General features: G+C 36.0%; 1 pseudogene; it reads left to right on the top strand.

Annotated features, from left to right (window-relative positions):
* Positions 1-15796: 15796 nt before the first annotated feature.
* On the top strand, positions 15797-17360 carry LOC122896365 (annotated as a pseudogene).
* Positions 17361-23759: the final 6399 nt, after the last annotated feature.

The following is a 23759-nucleotide window of genomic DNA, read 5'->3' as shown; positions in this document are numbered from 1 at the left end:
GAGTGAAATAAGTCAAGCAGCGAGAGTCAATTATCATATGGTTTCACTTATTTGTGGAGCATAACAAATAGCATGGAGGACAAGGGGTGTTAGAGAGGAGAAGGGAGTTGGGGTAAATTGGAAGGGGAGGTGAATCATGAGAGACTATGGACTCTGAAAAACAATCTGAGGGGTTTGAAGTGGCGGGGGGGGTGGGAGGTTGGGGTACCAGGTGGTGGGTATTATAGAGGGCACAGATTGCATGGAGCACTGGGTGTGGTGAAAAATAATGAATACTGTATTTCTGAAAATAAATAAATTGAAAAAAATTTTAAAAAAGTAAAAATCCAGCAACCATTTACAATAAAAACTGTTAAGGAACTAGGAAAAAAAAAAAGAATAGACATACTTCTCAAGTGCACATGGAACTTTCTCCAGCATATATCACATACTGCTTCACAAATTAGGGCTCAACTGATACCAAAATATTGAGATTATTCTCTTCATATTCTCAGACCACAGTGCTTTGAAACTAGAACTCAATCACAAGAAAATGTTTGGGAGAAATTTGAACAGTTGGAAGCTAAAGAACATCTTGGTCAAGAATATTTGGGTCAACCAGTAAATCAAAGAAGAACTTAAACAATTCATGGACACCAACAAAATTTAAAACACATTGGTCCAAAACTGATGGAATATGGCAAAGGTGGTCCTAAGGGGGCAATACATAGCCATCCAAGCCTCACTCAAAAAAAAAATAGAAAATCCTGAATACACAAACTCTCTTTACACCTTAAAGAACTGGATAATCAACAACAAATTAAGCCTACTCTATGCACAGAAAGGGAAATAATTAAGATTAGAGCAGAGATCAATGAATTAGAAATGACAGTTACAGTAGAACACATCAATGAAACTAGAAGCTGGTTCTTTGAAAGAATTAATGAGATCAATAAACCACTGGCCAAACTAATCCAAAAGAAAAGAGAAAGGATGCAAATTAATAAAATTATAAATTAAAGGGGAGAGATTATGATTAACACCAAGGAAATAGAAACAATAATCAGAAATAGTTATCAACAGTTAGATGCCAAAAGGTTAAGCAACATAGAAGAAATGGATGCATTCCTGGATCTATAAACTTCCAAGACTGAAACAAGAAGTTGACAACCTGAATAGACCAATATACCAGTAACGAGATTGAAGCAGTGATCAAAAACCTCCTAAAAAACAAGAGCCAAGGACCTGACAGTTTCCCTAGAGAATTCTACAAAACATTCAAAGAAGAAATAATGCCTATTCTCCTGAAGCTGTTTCAAAAAATAGAAACAGAAGGAAAACTTCCATGCTCTTTCTATGAGGCCAGCATCAGCTTGCACCCCAAATGAGGCCAGGACCCTATCAATAAAGAGAATTTCAGAACAATATCCCTGATGAATATGGCTGCCAAGTTTCTCAAAAAGATCTTAGCTAATAGGATCTAACAGTACGTTAAAAAGATTATCCACCACCACCAGTGGGATTTATACATGGGATGCAAGTGTGGTTCAATATTTGCAAATCGATCTGTATGATAGAACAAACGAATAAGTGAAAAGAGAAGAACCACATGGTCCTCTCACTAGATGCAGAAAAAGCATTTGATAAAATATAGAATGCATTCCTGATTTAAAAATCTTCAAAGTATAGGGATAGAGGGAAAATTCCTCAACTTCATAAAACCCATCTATGAAAACCCACAACGAATATCATTCTCAATGGGGAAAAGCTGAGAGCCTTTCCCTTAAGATAAGGAACATGACAATGATGCCCCCTTTCATCACTGTTGTTCAACATAGTACTAGAAGTCATAGCAACAGCAATCAGACAACAAAAAGAAATAAAAGATATTCAAATTGGCAAAGATAATTTTGTCAAAAATGAACAGAAGACATGAATAGACACTTCTTCAAAGAAGACATACAAATGGCTAGCAGACACATGAAAAAAAATGTTCATCATCGTTACCATCAGGGATATTCAAATCAAAACTACATTAAAATACCACATTACACCAGTCAGAATGGCCAAAATTAACAAGACAAGAAACAACAAGTGTTGGAGAGAATATGGAGAAAGGGGAACACTTTTACACTCTTGGTGGGAATGCAAGTTGGTGAAGCTATTTTGGAAAACAGTGTGGAGGTTCCACAAAAAATTAAAAATAGGACTACCCTATAACCCAGCAATTATACTATTGGGTATTTACCCTAGAGATACAGATGTGTTGAAAAGAAGAGTGGCGGGGGGGGTGGGAGGTTGGGGTACCAGGTGGTGGGTATTATAGAGGGCACGGCTTGCATGGAGCACTGGGTGTGGTGAAAAAATAACGAATACTGTTTTTCTGAAAATAAATAAATTGGAAAAAAAAGAATAAATAAATAAATAAATAAATAAATAAAATCTTATAAAAAATAAAAAAAAAGAAGGGGCATCTGTACCCCAATGTTCATAGCAGCAATGTCCATAATAGCCAACCTGTGGAAAGAGCAAAGACGCCTTTCAACAGAAGAATGAATAAAGAATATGTGGTCCATATACAATGGAATATTACTCAGCCATCAGAAATGATGAATACCCAACTTTTGCATTGAGATGGATGTGACTGGAGATTACACTGAGTGAAAGAAGTCAAACAGAGAAAGTCAATTATCACATGACTTCACATGGGGAACATAAGGAATAGCATGGAGGACATTAGGAAAAAGACAGGAAAAGTGACGGTTGCTAAATCAGGGTGGGGGAGACAAACCATGAGAGACTGTGGACTCCAAGAAACAAACTGAGGGTTTTAGAAGGAAGGTGGTGGGGGGGATGGGTGAGCCTGGTGATTAGTATCATGGAGGACATGTATTGCATGGTGCACTGTGAACAATGAATCTTGGAACACTACATGAAAAACTAATAATGTACTGTATGATGACTAACATAACATAATAAAAATAATATTAGAGTGAAAAATTAAATAAAATTCAAATAAACAACATTACATCACAGGGAAATAGAAAAGCAGGAAACTTATCTGAAATATAGTAGAGGAAAGAAACAACAAAGAAAAATCACAAAATAAATAAAATAGAGGTAGGAATAAGTAGTAAGATAACATTTAAAGCAATGGTCAGTTTTTCCAAAAATAAAAAGTAAAAATAAAACTAAAACAAACAAACAAAAATATTGCTATGCTTTAACTACATTAACTATGGTGAAAAAAAAGGAGAGAGAAGACTCAAAAACACAAATGAGAAATGGAGAACAATACAACAGGTAAACACAGCAGTACATAGTATGATAATAGATTACTATAAACAATTATATACTAACAAATCAGATAACTTAGGGGAAAAACCGATAATTCCTAAAAATGCACAAATTATGACAATTGAATCATTAATCTTACATCCAAGAAGCAGAAATTCTCCTTAGACCAATAAAAAGAATTAAAGTTAAATTTGGAATCAAAAATCTCCCAGCACAGAAAATCTCATGATCATATGGTTTAACAAATTCTACCAAACATTTAAAAAATAATTAAGGAATATTTTTATCAAAATCTTTCAAATTATGGAATAAAGGGAAGACATTCACTTAAGATATATCATGCCACTGTCTTCTATTAACCATAGTTTCCAAAGAGGAATTATCTTTAGGATAATCTTATTTAAATCTTATTATTAATCTTATCAAGAATATCTTTTGAGTGGTTACTTCACACAACCCTCTGCTTTCAAGATTCTCTATTTGTCCTGTCTTTCAAATATTTGATATTATAATATATCTCAGTGTGGATCACTTTACGTTTACCTTGGAATTTTTTGAGCCTCTAGGATATGTACACTCATATAGTTCATCAAAATTTGGAAAGGTTTCTTGACCATTATTTATTCAAATACTGTTTCTGCCTCTTTCTGTCCTCTCCTTCTGGGACCCCATTATGTGTATGTTGGTATATGTGATGATGTTCTACAGGTCTCTTAGGCTTATTTTGTTTATTTATTTTTCCTTATTATTTTTGTTCCTTCAGACTAGATAATCCGTTTTTTTCAGACTGGATAATCTCAATGGGGTGTCTTTCTTCAGTATACTTAAATTGTTGAATATTTCCAGTATTTTTTTTTCATTTTAGCAGTTATATTTTTCAGCTTCAATTCTGTTGATGTTTTTATTCCAATTTGGTTCCGGTTTAGAATTTCTATTTCCTTATTGGTATTTTCTATTTGGTGAGACGTTCTTTCTTCTGTGTGGTTTTTTTGTCGTTGTTTCTTGTACATGGTTTCCTTTCAGAGTTTGAGGGTGTTTAAGGTAGTTGATAATAACCTTTGTTCATTAATCCAATGACTGTGTTTTTTTTTAACAGTTTCTGTTCATGTCCTTTTATTTTTATTCCCTGTGATTGAATGGGTCTGATTTTGTATGCTTTGCAATATTTTGTTTAAAACTGGACATTTTTAATAATATAATGTGGCAACTCTTAGAAATCAGTTTTTGGAACAAGATTTACCCCTCTTTGGGAGGTTTTTAAAATTGTTTGTTTTAGGCTTTTGTGTTTTTGTTTATTGTCTTTTAAAAATCATTTTTGTATATGTTTTATACCATGAGCACTGAAGTTTGTGTTTCATTAGTTTAGTGGTAAAGTATTGTTTTTACAGACTCCAGCAACTGAGTTGCTGAGCATGCTTTGAAACCTGAGATTAACCTGAAATGAAAAAGACTCAGGACTTTTCTGAGTGTGCATCTTGCTGAGTCGTACATGTGGCTTTTAAATTTTATTGTACACACAGCTGTTTTTTAATTATTTAATTTCCCAAACAGTCTCATTTCAGCTTCTTTTGGGTCCTTAGATGGTCTCTCTCTCTTTTTTTTTTTTTGAGATGATAAACTGAAAATATTTCATTCTTAGCTATTTTTTTAAATTTTAAAATTTTTTATTTTTTATAAACATATAATATATTTTTATCCCCAGGGGTACAGGTCTGTGAATCGCCCAGTTTACACACTTCACAGCACTCACCAAAGCACATACCCTCCCCAATGTCCATAACCCCACCCCCTTCTCCAAACCCCCCTCCCACCAGCAACCCTCAGTTTGTGACTCTTAATCTCTCATTCTTAGCTATTTATAAGGATGAGTAAATTACTTTCAGACAGTTGAACATATATTTCACATTTTCACAGACTGAATTGGGGGACATTTTTGATAAGAATTTAATCTCTTGAAAGGAAGTTGTGATGCTCAAATAAAAGTTTATAATATCTGATTTTTGCTCAAAAATTGTTTACAAAAACAAAATGTTATTTTAATGGCATTTGCCATATCTTCTCTTGTGGGATACTCTTTGTATATATGTATAACATTATTTTCTTCAGGTGGGGTCTGTGTCTTATCCATATTTTAATTATATCTTAGGCTGAGTATATGGTAGGCACTCACTCATTGTGATTTCTATTTCCATAAGCTTAGATGGTCTCTTATATGTTTCTACCTATAATCTATTGTTCCAGGCATCTGAAGGTCTCTAGTTCCCTTGAAGCCTTTCTGAGCAGTACCCTCTGCTTTCTAACACTTTCTTCATGTGAGAACTTAGTTATGTTGATTATCCTTGCCTTTGATTTGGGTTAGGAAAAACAAATGGCCATCTTTTTTTTTAATTTTTTTTATTTTTTATAAACATATATTTTAACCCCCAGGGTACAGGTATGTGAATCGCCAGGTTTACACACTTCACAGCACTCACCATGGCACATACCCTCCCCAATGTCCATAACCACACCCCCCTTCTCCCAATACCTCTCCCCCCAACAACCCTAAGTTTGTTTTGTGAGATTAAGAGTCACTTATGGCTTGTCTCCCTCCCAATCCCATCTTGTTTCATTTATTCTTCTCCTACCCCCTTAATCCCCCATGTTGTATCTCCACTTCCTCATATCAGGGAGATCATATGATAGTTGTCTTTCTCTGCTTGACTTATTTTGCTAAACATGATATGCTCTAGTTCCATCCATGTCATCACAAATGGCAAGATTTCATTTCTTTTGGTGGCTGCATAGTATTCCATCATGTATATGGACCACATCTTCTTTGTCCATTAATCCATTGAAGGGCATCTTGGTTCTTTCCACAGTTTGGTGACCGTGGCCATTGCTGCTATAAGCATTGGGGTCCAATGCTTATAAATCTGTATCTTTTCACTAAATCTGTATCTTTGGGGTAAATACCCAGGAGTGCAATTGCAGGGTCATAGGGAAATTCTATTTTTAATTTCTTGAGGAATTGCCACACTGTTCTCCAAAGAGGCTGCACCAACTTGCATTCCCACCAACAGTGTAAGAGGGTTCCCCTTTCTCCACATCCCCTCCAACACATGTTGTTTCCTGTCTTGCTAATGTTGGCCATTTTAACTGGTGTAAGGTGGTATCTCAGTGTGGTTTTCATTTGAATCTCCCTGATGGCTAGTGATGATGAACATTTTTTCATGTGTCTGATAGCCATTTGTATGTCTTGATTGGAGAAGTGTCTGTTCATATCTTCTGCCCATTTTTTGATATGATTATCTGTTTTGTGTGTGTTGAGTTTCAGGAGTTCTTTATAGATCCTGGATATCAACCTTTTGTCTGTACTGTCATTTGCAAATATCTTCTCCCATTCCGTGGGTTGCCTCTTTGTTTTTTTTTTTTTTTTTTGCCTCTTTGTTTTATTGACTGTTTCCTTTGCTGTGCAGAAGCTTTTGATTTTGATGAAGTCCCAGAAGTTTATTTTTGCTTTTGTTTCCTTTGCCTTTGGAGACATATCTTGAAAGAGTTGCTGTGGCTGATATTGAAGAGATTACTGCCTATGTTCTCCTCTAGGATTCTGATGGATTCCTGTCTCATGTTGAGGTTTTTTTATCCATTTTGGGTTTATCTTTGTGTATACTGTAAGAGAATGGTTGAGTTTCATTCTTCTACATATAGCTGCCCAGTTCTCACAGCACCATTTATTGAAGAGATTGTCTTTTTTCCACTGTATATTTTTTCCTGTTTTGTCAAAGGTTATTTGCCCATAGAGTTGAGGGTACATATTTCCTAATAACCAAAATCAAAGATGTGAAAATCTATGAATTTCATATATGCTTCTATGCCGGGCAAGGGCTCAACCTCTCTCCTGGGTTTTGGCACCAAATGTAAAGTTTCTCCGGCTGGTGATGATAAGAAAAGAGGCTATGAGGCAAATGGATCCGAGAGATGAACTTTATTGCAAGCACCCTTGGGCAAGGTTCTGCGACTCACAGAAAGAGAGAGAGAGAGAGAGAGGCGGGTAGTGAGTAGGGGAAGTTTCACTGGGAGGGAGTTGGCGAGGTCCTTTTATCAGGTTGAGGTAGGGCATAGCCTTGCACCCATTGGGTATGTGGTGATCAGAGGGTATGGGGTGGCGGTGGTCCATGATGGCCAGTTTTCAATTTGGAAGCTCCTGGGTGGAGAGTTTCAGTCTCCTGGCAGTGACCTGGAGGCCGCAGTGAGGGTGGCAGGAAAGTCCGCCATCTTGGAGAAGGTTGGCGGGAAGATCTGCCATTTTGGAGCACTGGTTTCCCAGCCAGCCCATCAAATTTATTTAAAAAATAATAGCTATGAACTTCTCAAACCTGGGGAAGGAACTGGATATACAAGTACATTAATCTAGAACAGCTAATTGTCTCAACCCCAAAACAACTTCTCCAAAACAGATTATATTAATACTGTCAAAAGTCAATAATAAAGTATTTTAAAGGTACCTGGGGGTGTGGTGGGGAGAGACAGTAACCAACAAAGAAACTTTCATTATGGTATCAGGAGATTTCTGAGCAGAAACCCAATAGCCCAAGAAAGAGTGGAATAACATATTCAAAATAATGAAAGATAAAATCTGCCTCCCAGGAACACTCTGGCAGAGATTTTTTTCAGATACTAAAGATAAATAAAGGCTTCCTCAAGCAAACAAAAGCTGAAGGATTTCACCACCACCAGATTTGCTTTACAAAAAATATTGAAAGGAGATTTTCAAGTTGAAACTTAAAGACAAAAATACACATAATTCTGAGTAAAGTTATCAATAGAATTAGAAATCTATAATTTTTTATAATATCAAACTCTTAATTATAGGATAAAGGTTAAAAGAAAAAAAGCATTAAAATTAGCTGTAACTATTGTAAAAGGAATTGTTTTCTTAATTCCTCTTTCTGCTACTTCACTACTAGTGTATATACATGCAAGATTTCTGTATATTAATTTTGTATCCTGCAACTTTATTTAACTCATTTATCAGTTCTAATAGATTTTTGGTAGATTCACTAGGGTATTTTATACACAGCATCATGTTATCTGCAAATAGTGAAAGTTTTAATTTTTACTTATCATTTTGGTTGCCTATTTTTTTCCTCATTTGATGGTGAGATTAGGACTTCCAGTACTATGTTGAATAAAAGTGGTGAGAATGTACATGCTTGTCTTGTTCCTGATCTTAGAGGAAAAGCTTCAGTTTTTCACTATCAAGAATGATGTTAGCTGTGGGTTTTTCACATATGGACTTTATTATGTTGAGGTTTCTTCCCCCTAACCTTACTTTGTTGAGTTTTTTTTTTAAGATTTTATTTATTTACTTGACAGAGATCACAAGTAGGCAGAGAGAGAGGAAGGAAAGCAAACTCCCTGCTGAGTAGAGAGCCTGATGCGGGACTCAATCCTAGGACCCTGAGACCATGACCTGAGCCAAAAGCAGTGGCCTAACCCACTGAGCCACCCAGGTGCCCCACTTTGTTGTTTTTATCATGAATGTATGCTGTGCTTTGTAAAATACTTTTTATGCATCTATTAAGATGTAACTTCTTTGGCATTGGCCTTAGAAACATTTTTCCACATATGTCTTCTCTGGCAAGGGAAACAAAAGCAAAATTAAATTACTAAGACTATGCCAACATAAAAAGTTTTGCGCATTGTAGGAAGCCATCATCAAAACAAGTAAGATATTCAAGATTATATATATATAAGGGGTTAATATGCAAAATATATAAAGAACTTATACAATGCAACACACACACAAAACCCCCACAAATAATCTGATGAACAAATGGGGAGAGGACATAAATAGGCATTTTTCCAAAGAAAACATAGAAATAGCCAACAGACATATGCAAAGATGCTCACCATCACTATCCTCAGGAAAATGCAAATCAAGCCAAAAAGGGCAACAAAAGATAAATAAGGGAATTATGTAATAATAAAATAGCAGCAGAACACACATTCTTCTCAAGTGCACATGGAGCATTCTCCAGGATGGATCATATGATAGGCTGCAAAACAAATCGTAGCATTTCTTAAGAAAATTGAAATCATGCCAAATATCTTCTTTGACTACAATATCATGAAACTATAAATCAACAGGAGAAAAGGGAGTATATATACAAATACTTGGAAATTAAACACAATACTTCTAAACAACCATTGGGTCAAAGAATAAATCAAAAGGGAGATAAAAAAACTATCTGAAAACAAAAAAATAAAATAGAAAATATCAAATATTGTGGGATGCTGCAAAAGCAGTTCTGAGAAGAAATTTAATATCAATAAATCCTAAGGTAAGAAGTTAGGAAGTTCTCAAATAAACAATCTAGTGTTACACTTCATGGAAGTAGGAAAGGAAGAACAATTTAAGCCTAAATTTAGCAGAAGGAAGGAAATAAGAAAGATGAATGGTTATAAATGAAATAGAGAGCAGAAAAACGGTGGAAAGAATCCACAAAATTAAGGGTTGCTTCTTTGGAAAGATAAAATTGGCAAACCTGTCTAAATAGAAAACCTAACTGAAAAAAATAATTCAAATAAAAGTAAAAATTAAAAAAGAAGACATTACAGCTAATACTACACAAATACATAGAATCATGAAACTATAATGAACAATTGTATGCCAATAAATTATATAATGTAGAAGAAATTAAAACATTTCTAGAAACACACATGCTACTAAAAATTAATGAAGTAATGAAAAATTTGAACCTGTCTCACATTTAGGTATTTTATCATTTTTAATTTATCTTTGTATATGGCATAAGAGAATGGTCCAATTTCATTCCTCTATATGATGGAATATTACTCAACCATCAGAAAAGGTGAATACCTACCATTTGCATGGATATGGTTGAAGGAACTGGAGGATATTATGCCACGTGAAATAAGTCAAGTACAGAAAGACAATTATATGGTTTTCACTCATCTGTGGAATAAAAAGAAGAATGCAGAGTACCATTGGGGAAGGGAGAGATAACTGAATAGGAAGTAATCAGAGAGGGAGACAAACCATGAGAGACTCTTGACTAGGAAACAAACTGAGGGTTGCTGGAGGGGAGGTGGGGGGGATGGGGTAACCAGGTGATGGGTACTAAGGAGGGCACGTGTTGTGATAAGCATTGGGTGCTATACACAACTGATGAATCATTGAACACTACGTCAAAAACTAATGTACTATATGTTGGCTAATTGAATATTAAATAAATAAATAATAAATAAAAATCTGAACCACCAATGAAGAGTGAACAGAATGAATCAGTAAGTTAAAAACTCCCAATGCAGGAAATTCCTGGATCTGAGCACTTCAACGGAAAAATTTACTCAATATTTAAAGAAATATTCACACTAACCTTCCTCAAGATGTTCCAAAATATTGAGCGGAAGGGAACACTTCCAAACTCATTCTACAAAGCTGGCATTACCTCGATATCAAAGCCAGATAAGGGTACCACTATAAGAGAAAACTATAGTCCAATATCCATGATGAACATAGGTGTAATTTCTCAACAAAATACCAGCAAAATAAAATCAGGAAGACATTAATAGGATTATGCACCATGACCAAGTGGGATTTATTCTTGGGATTCAACGATAGTTCAAAATACATAAATCAATATGTATTACATCTTTTCATTAACAGAATGAAAAATAAAAGCCATATTTTCTCAATAAATGCTGAAAAAGTATTTGGCAAATGTAACGTCATTTGATGATTAAAAATAAAACCCTACAAATTGGGTATAAAAGGAACATACAATGTGATAAAGATTATATACAACAAACTCACAAACTAACATTGTACTCAATGGAAAAAAGATTTGAAAGTGCTACCGCAAAGACCAGGAAGAAACAAGTGTGTCTTTTTTCATTATTGTCATTTAATATAGTACTGAAAGTCCTAACTAAAGCAATTGGGCAAGAGAAGGAAATAAGGTATTTAAATTGGAAAAGAAGAAGTGAAACGATCTAAGAGTGAGATAATCATATAATTTTTATCTTCTTCTCTTGATGTGATGTATATTGTAGATTTCTCTGTGACTATCAAACCACTGTTACATCCCAAGAATGAATCTCACTTTACTGTGGTGATTTTTTTAAAATGTATTGTTGGATTTAATTCACTAATACTTTTTTTAATAATTTTAAAATTGTTGTATTGAGGTCAGAACACTTAATATGAGATCTACTCGCTCTATAATTCTTTTTCATTTTATTTTATTTTATTGCTTTTCAGTGTTCCAGAATTCATTGTTTAGGCACCACACACAGAACTCCATGCAATACGTGCCCTCCATAATGCCCACCACCAGGCTCACCCAACCCCCACCGTCATCCCCTCCCAAACCCTCAGTTTGTTTCTCAGAGTCCACCATCTCTCATGGTTCATTTCCCCCTCCAATTTCCCCCAACTCACTTCTCCTTTCCATCTCCCCATGTCCTCTGTGTTACTCCTTATGCTGCTCCACAAGTAAGTGAGACAATATGATAACTGACTCTCTCTGCTTGACTTATTTCACTCAGCATACTCTCTTCCAGTCCTGTCCATGTTGATACAAAAGTTGGGTACTCATTCTTTCTGATGGATGCATAATATTTCATAGAAGATATGGACCATATGTTCTTTATCCATTTGTCTCTTGAAGAGTATCTTGGCTCTTTCCACAGTTTGGCGACTGTGGCCATTGGTGCTATGAACATTGGGGTACAGATGGCCATTCTTTTCATTACATCTGTACCTTTGGGGCAAATTCCCAGTAGTGCAATTGCAGGGTCATAGGGAAGCTCATAAGGAAGCTCCACACTGTTTTCCAAAATGTCTGCACCAACTTGCATTCCCACCAACAGTGTCATGGAATTCCCCTTCCTCTACATCCTCTCAAACACACGTTGTTTATTGTTTTGTTAATTTTGGCCATTCTAACTGGTGTAGGGCGGTATCTCAATGTGGTTTGGATTTGAATCTCCCTGATGGCTAATGATGATGAGCATTTACTCATGTGTCTGTTAGTCATTTGTATGTATTCATTGGAGAAGTGTCTGTTCATGTCTTCTGCCCATTTTTTGACATGATTATGTGTTTTGTGTGTGTTGAGTTTGAGGAGTTTTTATAGATCGTGGATATCAGCCCTTTGTCTGTAGTGTTACTTTGAATATCTTTTCCCATTCTGTGGGTTACCTCTTTGTTTTGTTGACTCTTTCCTTTGCTGTGCTTGATGAAGTCCCAAAAGTTCATTTTTGCTTTTGTTTCCTTTGCCTCTGGAGACATACCTTGAAAGAAGTTGCTGTGCCTAATGTTGAAGAGGTTACTGCCTATGTTCTCCTGTAGGATTCTGATGGATTCCTGCCTCATGTTGAGGTCTTTTATCCATTTTGAGTTTATCTTTGTGTATGCTATAAGAGAATGGTCCAGTTTCATTCTTGTACATGTGAAAAATTAATAAATACAATAAAATCTTGAATATATCTGAAAAAAATTGAAATAGGTTAATATTTTGGCTACTTACATTCCTTACTTCCCTAGGAATGCTTATTTTTTCAGATAATGTTTGGTGTGTGTGTGTGTCTGTGTGTCTGTGTGTGTGAGCATGCTCACTCAGCCTTCTTGTGCAATCAGAGGTGTGAAAACCACTAACACAGTGATAGTATGCTATGTAATAGACATTAGCCTTTAAAACAGAAGGCCTAAAATCCTGTCACATCTTGGCATATTAAAATATGCTAATTAATCTCTATGTACTTAAAATTGACTATATTACCTTTAAGGTATATTCCAGTTTTAATATTCTATAATTCTAAAATTCTTCTTGTATTATGTTCTGTTAAATACATAATTAGGCAGACACTTAACCAAGGGATTACATAAAATCTGCTTCTTGTGTAAGAACACTTAAGAGTGAAAAACTGAAAGCTCTTCTTTTTAAGATCCAGAACAGAAAAGGGACACCCCATCTAGCTACTTTTATTTAATATAGTACTAGAAAGCCTAATCAGAACAATTAGGCAAGAAAAAGAAATCCAAGGCATCTTTATTGGAATAAAAGAAGTCAAGTTGTCTCTATTTGCAGATGGTATGGCATTATACATAGAAAAACCTAAAGACTTCACCAAAGACTGTTATAACTAAATAAATTCAGTAAAATTGCAGGATACAAAATCAAAATACAAATATTAGTCATTTCAATACACAATTAAGAAACTATCAGAAAGAGAAATTTTAAAAACAACCTCATTTAAATTATTAAAAAAATACCTAGGAATAAATTTAACCAAGGAGGCAAAAGACCTGTACACTGAAAACTATAAAACAGTCATAAAAGAAATTTTAAAAAGTCACGAATAAGTGGAAAGACATTCTGTTCTCATATTGGAAGAATTAATATTATTAAAGTTCTCATAATATTTAAAGCAACCTACAATTTCAGTGCAATCCATATAAAAATCCTAATGGCATTTTTCACACAGAAATAGAACAAACATTTCTAAAATTCATATAGAATTATAAAAGTCCCCAAATAGCCAAAGTAAACTTGAGAGAGAAGAAAGCTAGATGCATCACTTTCTGATTTCAAGCTATACTACAAAGCTAAAATAATCAAAACAACATGATATTTATATAAAAACAGGCACATAGGTCAATAGAACAAAATAGAGAGCCCAGAGATAAACCCTTATATATATGGTCAATTCATTTACAACAAAGGAGCCAAGAATATATAATGTGGAAGGAGAATATCTTCAATAAATGGTTGGGAGACTGAACAGCTATATATAAGAGAATGAAACCAGAGCAGTATCTTACACCATATACAAATTCAACTCAAAATAAGTTGAAGACCTCAATATAAAACCTGAAACCATAAAATTCCTAGATGATAATATAGAAGATAATCTCCCTGACATTGGTCTTGACAATGATTTTTTTTTATTTGACACCAAAGGCAAGTACAATGAAAGCAAAAATAAAAACGTGGACCATATCAAACTAAAAAGCTTCTGCACAGCAAAGGAAATCATCAACAAAATGAAAAAGCAGCCTATGGAATGGAAGAATGTATTTGCAAATCATATATATGATAATTGGTTAAAATCCATAATAATGAAATCCTACAACTCATTAGAAGGAGTATTATGCCTCCATCAGAAAGGGTGAATACCCAACTTTTGTAGCAACATGAACAGGACTGGAAGAGATTATGCTGAGTGAAATAAGTCAAGCAGAGTCAATTATCATATGGTTTCACTTATTTGTGGAGCATAACAGCATGGAGGACAGGGGGAGATGGAGAGGAGAAGGGAGTTGAGGGAAATTGGAAGGAGAGGTGAACCATGAGAGACTATGGACTCTGAAAAACAGTCTGAGGGTTTTGAAGGGGCGGTGGGTGGGAGGTTGGGGGAACCAAGTGGTGGGTGTTGGAGAGGGCACGGATTGCATGGAGCACTGGGTGTGGTGCAGAAACAATGAATACTGTTACGCTGAAAAAAAAAAATAAAGATACCAAACGTCATAAATTATGGAGTCTAGCAAGCACTATCAAAAAAAAATAGTAACCCATTAAAATGGGCAGAAAAAAATAAAAATAGAGGGTCTGGATAGACATGTTTCCAAATTCATAAAAATGGTCAACAGATACACAACAGGAAACATTCTTAGGCTCAGCATCTTTAGTAATCAGGGGAATGCAAATCAAAATGACAATGAGTACAGCTCATACCTGTTTGAATGTTAATTATCAAAAGGACAGGAAATGACAAGTGTTGGTTAGGATGTGGTAAAAAGGAACCTTTATGCACTGTTGGTGGGAATGTAAATTGGTGCAACAACTATGGGAAACGGCATGGAGATTCCTCAAAAATTAAAAATAGAACTGCCATATGATACAACAATTCCACTTCTGGGTCTTTACCTGAAGGAAACAAAACCACCATCTCAAAAAGATTTATCTTAATGTTTTTTAAAGTAACCAAGACACAGAAATAACCAAGTAACCAAGACACAGAAATTTTAAAGTAACCAAGACACAGAAATATCCTATATGTCCCTCAATGGCTGAATGGATAAAAAAAATATGTGTATATATGCATGTGTGTGTGTGTGTGTGTGTGTGTGTGTATGATTATTATTCAGCCATAAAGTAGAACAATCCTGATATTTGCACCAACATGAATGGACCTGAGAATATTATGCTAAGTGAAATAAGTCAGGAAAAGACAAACACTCTATGATCTCATCTATATGTAGAATCAAAGAAAAGTAAGAAAGAAAACTGAACACATAGATAGAACAGATTGGTGTTTGCCAGAGGCAGAGGTGAGGGTCACTGGGAACAAACTTCCAGTTATAAGATAATAAGTCCTGAGGATACAGCATGATGAGTACAGTTAACAATAATGTACTGGACATTTGAAAATTGCTAAGAGCGTAGATCATAAAACTCATCACAAAAGAAAATGTATAACTGGCAGAGCCGAGAATGGGAGAAGAGTGGAGCTTCTGAGCAGCATGCTGGCCTCCTCTCCTCACCTCACCTTGCTCTCGAGGCCTGCCCGTCCCGCCGCCTGCTCGCCGCCCAGCAGAACAACTTCCACCATGGCCACCTCCGCAAGCTCCCACCTGAACAAAGGCATCAAGCAGTTGTACATGTCCCTGCCTCAGGGCGAGAAAGTGCAAGCTATGTATATTTGGATTGAAGGGACGGGAGAAAGATTGCGTTGCAAGACCCGGACCTTGGACAGTGACCCCAAGTGTATAGAAGAGTTGCCTGAGTGGAATTTTGATGGCTCTAGTACCTTCCAGTCCGAAGGCTCCAACAGTGACATGTATCTAGTCCCCGTTGCCATGTTTCGGGACCCTTTCCGCAAGGACCCCAACAAGCTGGTGTTCTGTGAAGTCTTCAAGTACAACTGGAAGCCTGCAGAGACCAATTTGAGGCATACCTGTAAATGGATAATGGACATGGTGAGCAATCAGCATCCTTGGTTTGGAATGGAGCAGGAATACACTCTCATGGGCACAGATGGGCACCCTTTTGGTTGGCCTTCCAATGGCTTCCCTGGACCCCAAAGTCCATACTACTGTGGTGTGGGAGCAGAGAAAGCCTATGGGAGAGATATCGTGGAGGCTCACTACCGAGCCTGCTTGTACGCTGGCATCAAGATTGCTGGGACTTGGGCGCCTGGGTGGCTCAGTGGGTTAAGCCGCTGCCTTCGGCTCAGGTCATGATCTCAGGGTCCTGGGATCGAGTCCCGCATCAGGCTCTCTGCTCAGCAGGGAGCCTGCTTCCTCCTCTCTCTCTCTGCCTGCCTCTCTGCCTACTTGTAATCTCTCTGTCAAATAAATGAATAAAATCTTTAAAAATAAAATAAAATAAAATTAAAAAAAAAAAAAAAAAGATTGCTGGGACAAATGCTGAGGTCATGCCTGCCCAGTGAGAATTCCAGATAGGACCCTGCGAAGGAATTGACATGGGATATCATCTCTGGGTGGCCCATTTCATCTTGCACCGTGTATGTGAAGACTTTGGAGTGATAGCAACCTTTGATCCTAAGCCCATTCCTGGGAACTGGAATGGTGCAGGCTGCCACACCAACTTCAGCACCAAGGCCATGCGCGAGGAGAATGGTCTGAAGTACATTGAGGAGTCCATCGAGAAACTAAGCAAGCGGCACCACTACCACATCCGAGCCTACGACCTCAAGGGGGGCCTGGATAACGCCCGGCGCCTGACTGGATTCCACGAAACGTCCAACATCAATAACTTTTCCACCGGCGTGGTCAACCGTGGGGCTAGCATCCACATTCTCCGGACTGTCGGCCAGGAGAAGAAGGGTTACTTTTAAGACCGTCGCCCCTCTGCCAACTGTGACCCCTTTTCTGTGACAGAGGCCCTCATCCGCACGTGTCTTCTCAATGAAACTGGCGACGAACCCTTCCAGTACAAAAACTAAGTGGACTAGACTTGCAGCCATCAGACCCCTCCTCATTCTCCATCCTGCCTCCATGTTTGCCCCTCTCTCGACTGTCCTAATAGCTGTAACTCAAAGGGTGGAATATCAAGGTATTTTTTTATTCCTCAAAAAAAAAAAAAAGAAAGAAAATGTATAACTATGTGCGGTGATGGATATGAGCTTTATTATGGTAATCTCTTTGCAATATATACATATATCAAATCATTTTGTTGTGCATCTAAAACTAACACAGTTATATGTTAATTATATATCAATTTTAAAATAAATTTAAAATATTTTAATAAGTAGAAGCATTGGGTATGGTAGATTTGAGAACCTCTATTTCAGCCAGTCATGTCAGAGCTGCCCAATTAGTACAGGAACACTAAACTTTTTGCCAATTAATAGTAAATGGGAATCTGCTGGGCAATTTCCTTCTCAATAAAGGAGAATTGCATAAGATTTTAAAAATTATTTTAATTATATTTTAAGTGTAAAATCCAGTGGCATTAAGTATACTCACAAAATCATGCAACCATCACCATATCCATTTCCAGAATTTCTCATCATCACAAACTGAAACTCTGTACCTGTTAAAGTAAGTCCTCATTCCACCCTCAGGAAGACCTTGATAACCATTATTATACTTTCTGTCTCTATGAATTTGACTATTCTAGATATCTTACATAAACTAAATCATACAATATTTACTTTTTTGTGTGATTTGTCTTATTCTACTCACATATATCTTCAAGGTTCATCTATGATGTAATATGTGTCAGAATTTTATTCCTTTTTAAAACTAAGTAATATTACATTGTACATATATACCACATTTTGCTTATCCATATATGCATCAACAAATATTTGGGTCCTTTCCATTTTTTGGATATTGTTTATAATTATGCTATTATGAACACTCAAATATCTGTCTGAGTCCCTTCTTTCAAATCTTTTTTTTTTCCCCCAGTTAGGCTAAAATTTTTTATTATTTATTTGTTTGTTTTATTTTTTAAATTCAACTAGCCATCATTGGTTTTTGATATAACGTTCAATGACTTGTCAGTTGTTAGTATAACACCCAGTGATTTTTCAAATCTTTTGAAATCGATCAGTGTGGAATTGCTGGATCATATGGTAATGTTATGTTTAATATTTTGAAGAACTGCTATACTGTTTTCCATAGCAGCTTTTAGTACTTTATATTCCCACTAGCAATGCTCAGACATTCCAGTTTTTCCATTTCCTCACCAACACTTATTTTTTAAAAAAACTGATAGCCAGTGGGTGTGAAGTGATAGTCATTGTGGTTTGGATATGCATATCCCTAATGAATAGTGATGATGGGCATATTTCATGTGCATATTTGCTATTTGCATATATATTCCTTGATGAAATATCTACTTAATTGATATTTATCTACTCTGCCTCTGTTTGTAATTGGATTTTTTTTGGAAGTTCTTTATATATTCTTGATCTGGATCACTTATCAGATATATGGTCCACAAATACTTTCTCCCTTTCTATAGGTTGTCTTTTCACTCTGTTTACAGTGTCCTTTGACACATAAATTTGTTTTAATTTTTATCAAATCTGATTTATCTAGGCTTTCTTTTGTTGCTTATGTTTCTGATGTCATATCCAAGAAATTATTGCCAAATTAATGCCATGAAAATTTTCTCTATGATTCCTTCTAAGAGATTTCTAGTTTAATGCTTAGGTCTAACCTTTAGGGTTTTTTGTTTTGTTTTAATCTATTAGTTTTATTTTAATCTATTAGTTAGTTTTTGTATACGGTGTAAGGTAAAGGTCTAACATCTTCTGCATGTGGATATTGTTTTCCCAGCAGCATTTATTGAAAAGACTCTCCCTGCTCCCATTGAATGGTCTTGGAACCCTTGTCAAAGATCATTTGACCACATATGTGAGGATTTATTTCTGGGATTCTTTATTCTCTTCCATTTTTGTCTATATGTCTGTCTTTATGCCATACCACACTTTTCTGATTACTGTAGCTTTGTAATAAGTTTTGTAATTAGAAATCGTGGATCCTTCAACTTTGCTCCTTTAGAAGACTTTTCTTTTTTAACTCTTCTGAATCCCTTGAGATTCCGTTTGAATTTGAGTATGGATTTTTCTATTTCTACAACAAAAAGTCATTGGGGATTTAATAAATATTGCATTGAATCTGCAGATAATCTTAGGTAGTATTGATATTTAACTATAGTAAGTCTTCCAATCATGAACACCAGATACCTTTCTATTTACTGAAGTCTTTAACTTATTTCAGTGATGTTTTATGGTTTCCAGGGTATCAGTCTTTCACCTCCTTGGTTAAATTTGCCTCTAAATATTGTATTCATTTTGATGTCCTTATAAATGGCATTTTCTTTTTTTTAAGATTTTATTTATTTGACAGAAAGAAAGAGATCACAAGTAGGCAGAGAAGCAGGCAGAGAGAAGGGGAGAAGCAGATTCCCCACTGAGCAGCGAGCCCGTTACGGGGTTTGTTCCCAGGACCCTGAGATCATGACCTGAGCTGAAGGCAGAGGCTTAACCCACTGAGCCACCCAGGTGCCCCTGTTTTCTTCACTTAGGACTTTTTTTGTCCTGACTCTTTGTTGTTGTTGTTGTTGTTGTTGGAAATCTGTCATATGGAATCACAATGCTTGAGAGGAAAAACAGTCTTTTTGTGGCCAAGAAGAGAGAGGATATAAGTATAGTAAGGACAGTCGCAAAATAAAAATGTGAAGAGACAAATTCCTTGATGACCAGGTGCTATAATAACTCTGGAGACTCCTACTTCTAGACTTCTTGTTATGTTAGATAATTAAGCTTTTTATCACTTAAGCCAAGTTTGGTTATATGTTCCATTACTTTTATCTGAAAATATCCTGAGGAGCATAATAATAAAGGGCATCTGAAACTGCAGTTAAATTATTTTAACATGAAGCATTATATATACAGAAGAATATATAAGACACATAAGAGTTTAAGGAATGATAATGAATAAACACATGTGTAATCACCATCCAAGTAACTAATAAAACATTACCAACATTCTGGCAGACCCCTATATGTCCATTCCTAATTGCATTCCCTTTCTTTTTGATTTAGAAGCAACCTCTCTCTTGACATCAGTGCCATTCATTCACTTCCTTTATTCTCCAGCCTTACCACCTCTTTAATGTATACTTAGGAAATTTATTGTGTAGGAATATACTGCATGTGTTGTTTTTGTTTTTGTCTTTTAACTGAGTATAATGCACAAACTTAGCTGTGTAAAGGACAATATTGCCCATACTGGATGAAGTTTCCCAGAAAGTGATTAGCTAGTAGTCTCTAGATCATCATCTTTCCTGAAATGTTAATGGATAAGATCATAGATGGAAACTAGAAAATTGTCAGGGTTTACCTCAATTAGAGTATTTGAAAGGGCCATTATATGGGCCAAGTAAATTACATCTAGCAGGAATAAACTATACTGTATTTTCTGATGTTAAGAACACTGTGGTCTAGCTCTAGTTTCAGGTATAGGTCAAAGTAAAATAATTCTGAGGGATGAAATAAGTGTTCTTAAGTAACTCCACAGATTTGGAGATATTTTGGGAGCAGAATTTCATCATCACTCTTTTGAGATAAATGAGGTAGATACAAGAATCTAAGCCAACCACATCAAACTGTCCTCAGGTTAAAAATAGTTATAGTGTATAAGAAAGCCACTGATTTCTGCACATTGACTTTGTATCCTGCCATGTTGCTGAATTGCTGTATGAGTTCTAGTAGTTTGGGGGTGGAGTCTTTTGGGTTTTCCATATAAAGAATCATGTCATCTGCGAAGAGAGAGAGTTTGACTTCTTCATTACCAATTTGGATACCTTTTATTGCTCTCTGTTGTTTGATTGCTGTTGCTAGGACTTCTAATAGTATGTTGAACAAGAGTGGTGAAAGTGGGCATCCTTGTCTTGTTCCTGATCTCAATGGGAAGGCTGCAAGCTTTTTCCCATTGAGGATGATATTTGCTGTGGGTCTTTCATAGATAGATTTGATGAGGTTCAGGAATGTTCCCTCTATCCCTATACTTTGAAGCGTTTTAATCAGGAACGGATGCTAGATTTTGTCAAATGCTTTTTTGCATCAATTGAGAGGACCATGTGGTTCTTCTCTCTACTCATATTAATTTGTTGTATCACATTGATTGATTGTCTCCAAAGGCAAAGGAAACAAAAGCGAAAATAAACTTCTGGGACTTCATCAAAATCAAAAGCTTCTGCACAGCAAAGGAAACAGTCAAAAAAACAAAGAGGCAACCCACGGAATGGGAGAAGATATTTGCAAATGACAGTACAGACAAAAGGTTGATATCCAGGATCTATAATGAACTCCTCAAACTCAACCCACATGAAACAGACAAACACATCAAAAAATGGGCAGAAGATATGAACAGACACTTCTCCAATCAAGACATACAAATGGCTATCAGACACATGAAAAAATGCTCATCATCATTAGCCCTCAGGGAGATTCAAATTAAAACCACATTGAGATATCACCTTACACCAGTTAGAATGGCCAAAATTAACAAAACGGGAAACAACATGTGTTGGAGAGGATGTGGAGAAAGGGGAACCCTCTTACACTGTTGGTGGGAATGCAAGTTGGTGCAGCCTCTTTGGAGAACAGTGTGGAGATTCTTCAAGAAATTAAAAATAGAGCTTCCCTATGACCCTGCAATTGCACTCCTGGGTATTTACCCCAAAGACACAGATGTCATGAAAAGAAGGGCCATCTGTACCCCAATGTTTATAGCAGCAATGGCCACAGTCGCCAAACTATGGAAAGAACCAAGATGCCCTTCAACGGATGAATGGATAAGGAAGATGTGGTCCATATACACTATGGAGTATTATGCCTCCATCAGAAAGGATGAATACCCAACTTTTGTAGCAACATGGACGGGACTGGAAGAGATTATGCTGAGTGAAATAAGTCAAGCAGAGAGAGTCAATTATCATATGGTTTCACTTATTTGTGGAGCATAACAAATAGCATGGAGGACAAGGGGTGTTAGAGAGTAGTAGGGAATTTGGGTAAATTGGAAGGGGAGGTGAACCATGAGAGACTATGGACTCTGAAAAACAATCTGAGGGGTTTGAAGTGGCGGGGGGTTGGGAGGTTGGGGTACCAGGTGGTGGGTATTATAGAGGGCATGGATTGCATGGAGCACTGGGTGTGGTGAAAAAATAATGAATACTGTTTTTCTGAAAATAAATAAATAAATAATAATTTTTTAAAAAAATAGTTATAGTGACACCAGAGATGTTGGTCATGGCATCTCTCAGTATTTCTCAGTATTTTTGCCTTCTATGTGTGGTGCATAAAGCTGTTGTCCTGGGATATGACCTCACTTTATTCACAAGGATTCCTTTAGATTCTCTCCTATGTTGGATGTACTATTACCTGAACTGCTTCCTGTAAACTAAAATTTCCTTCTTTTTAATTTATTTTATTGTTTATATGCACACACCCTCTAGCCTTTCTTAAGAACAAGTGAATGGGATGCAAATTGTTGAAGATTTTGCATATTTGAAACAATCTTTGTTCTAGCCTTATACTTGAGAGTTTGGCTGCCTATAGAGTTTTAAATGAGAGATAATTTTCTTTCAGAATTTGAAACAATTTTAACACTGTCTTCTTGCTTTTAGTGCTGTTTCTGAGAAACACAAGAGCATTATAATTCTTTGCATAATTGTATAGTGTGACTTTTACTTTCTCTCTGTATATCTATCTCTATTATCTTTGTTTCTCTTTATCTTTCTTATGGGTACATTTTTTTAAAAACAACTTTATTGAGAAATAATTACATAATATGAACATCACAATTAAATGATTCTCAGGAATTTACTAAGTTGTGCAACCATCACTACAATCCAGTTTTAGAACATTTTCATCATCCTAACAAGATTCTTCATGCTTGGTTTCACTCAACCTTGGTTCCTATACCCTGTTCCAGGTACAATTTATCTACTTTCTTCTCTATGGACTTGGTGATTTCTTTATGTATCTTTATCTCTCTTTCTCTTTCCATTTCTCTTTCTGTTTTCAGAATAATCTCTTTGCCCTCAGAATTCTGAATTATCACAATGATATGCCTTGGTGTGCATCCATTTTAATCCATTTTAATCAGTATATCAGATCCTTTTAAACTGGTAACTAATGTCTTTGAGATATAAGAATTATCTCATATTATTTCATTGATCCTGCCTTCTATTTTTCCTGTAGTCTTTCTGGAACAACTATTAGTAGGATATTGTATTTTCTGGATGGATCTTCCATTTTCATTTACTTTTCTTTCCTATTTTACATATTATTGTCTTTTTAAAATTTTCTTTTGGTGTTTCAGAAATCATTGTTTATGCACCACACCCAGTGCTCCATGCAGTACGTGCCCTCCATAATACCCACCACCAGGCTCACCCAACATCCCATCCCCCTCCCCTCCA

Source organism: Neovison vison, chromosome X (assembly GCF_020171115.1).
Source record: "Neovison vison isolate M4711 chromosome X, ASM_NN_V1, whole genome shotgun sequence".
Classification (NCBI taxonomy): domain Eukaryota; kingdom Metazoa; phylum Chordata; class Mammalia; order Carnivora; family Mustelidae; genus Neogale; species Neogale vison.
The sequence above is the reverse complement of the archived record's forward strand: the minus strand, read 5'-3'. Positions and strand labels throughout refer to the sequence as shown.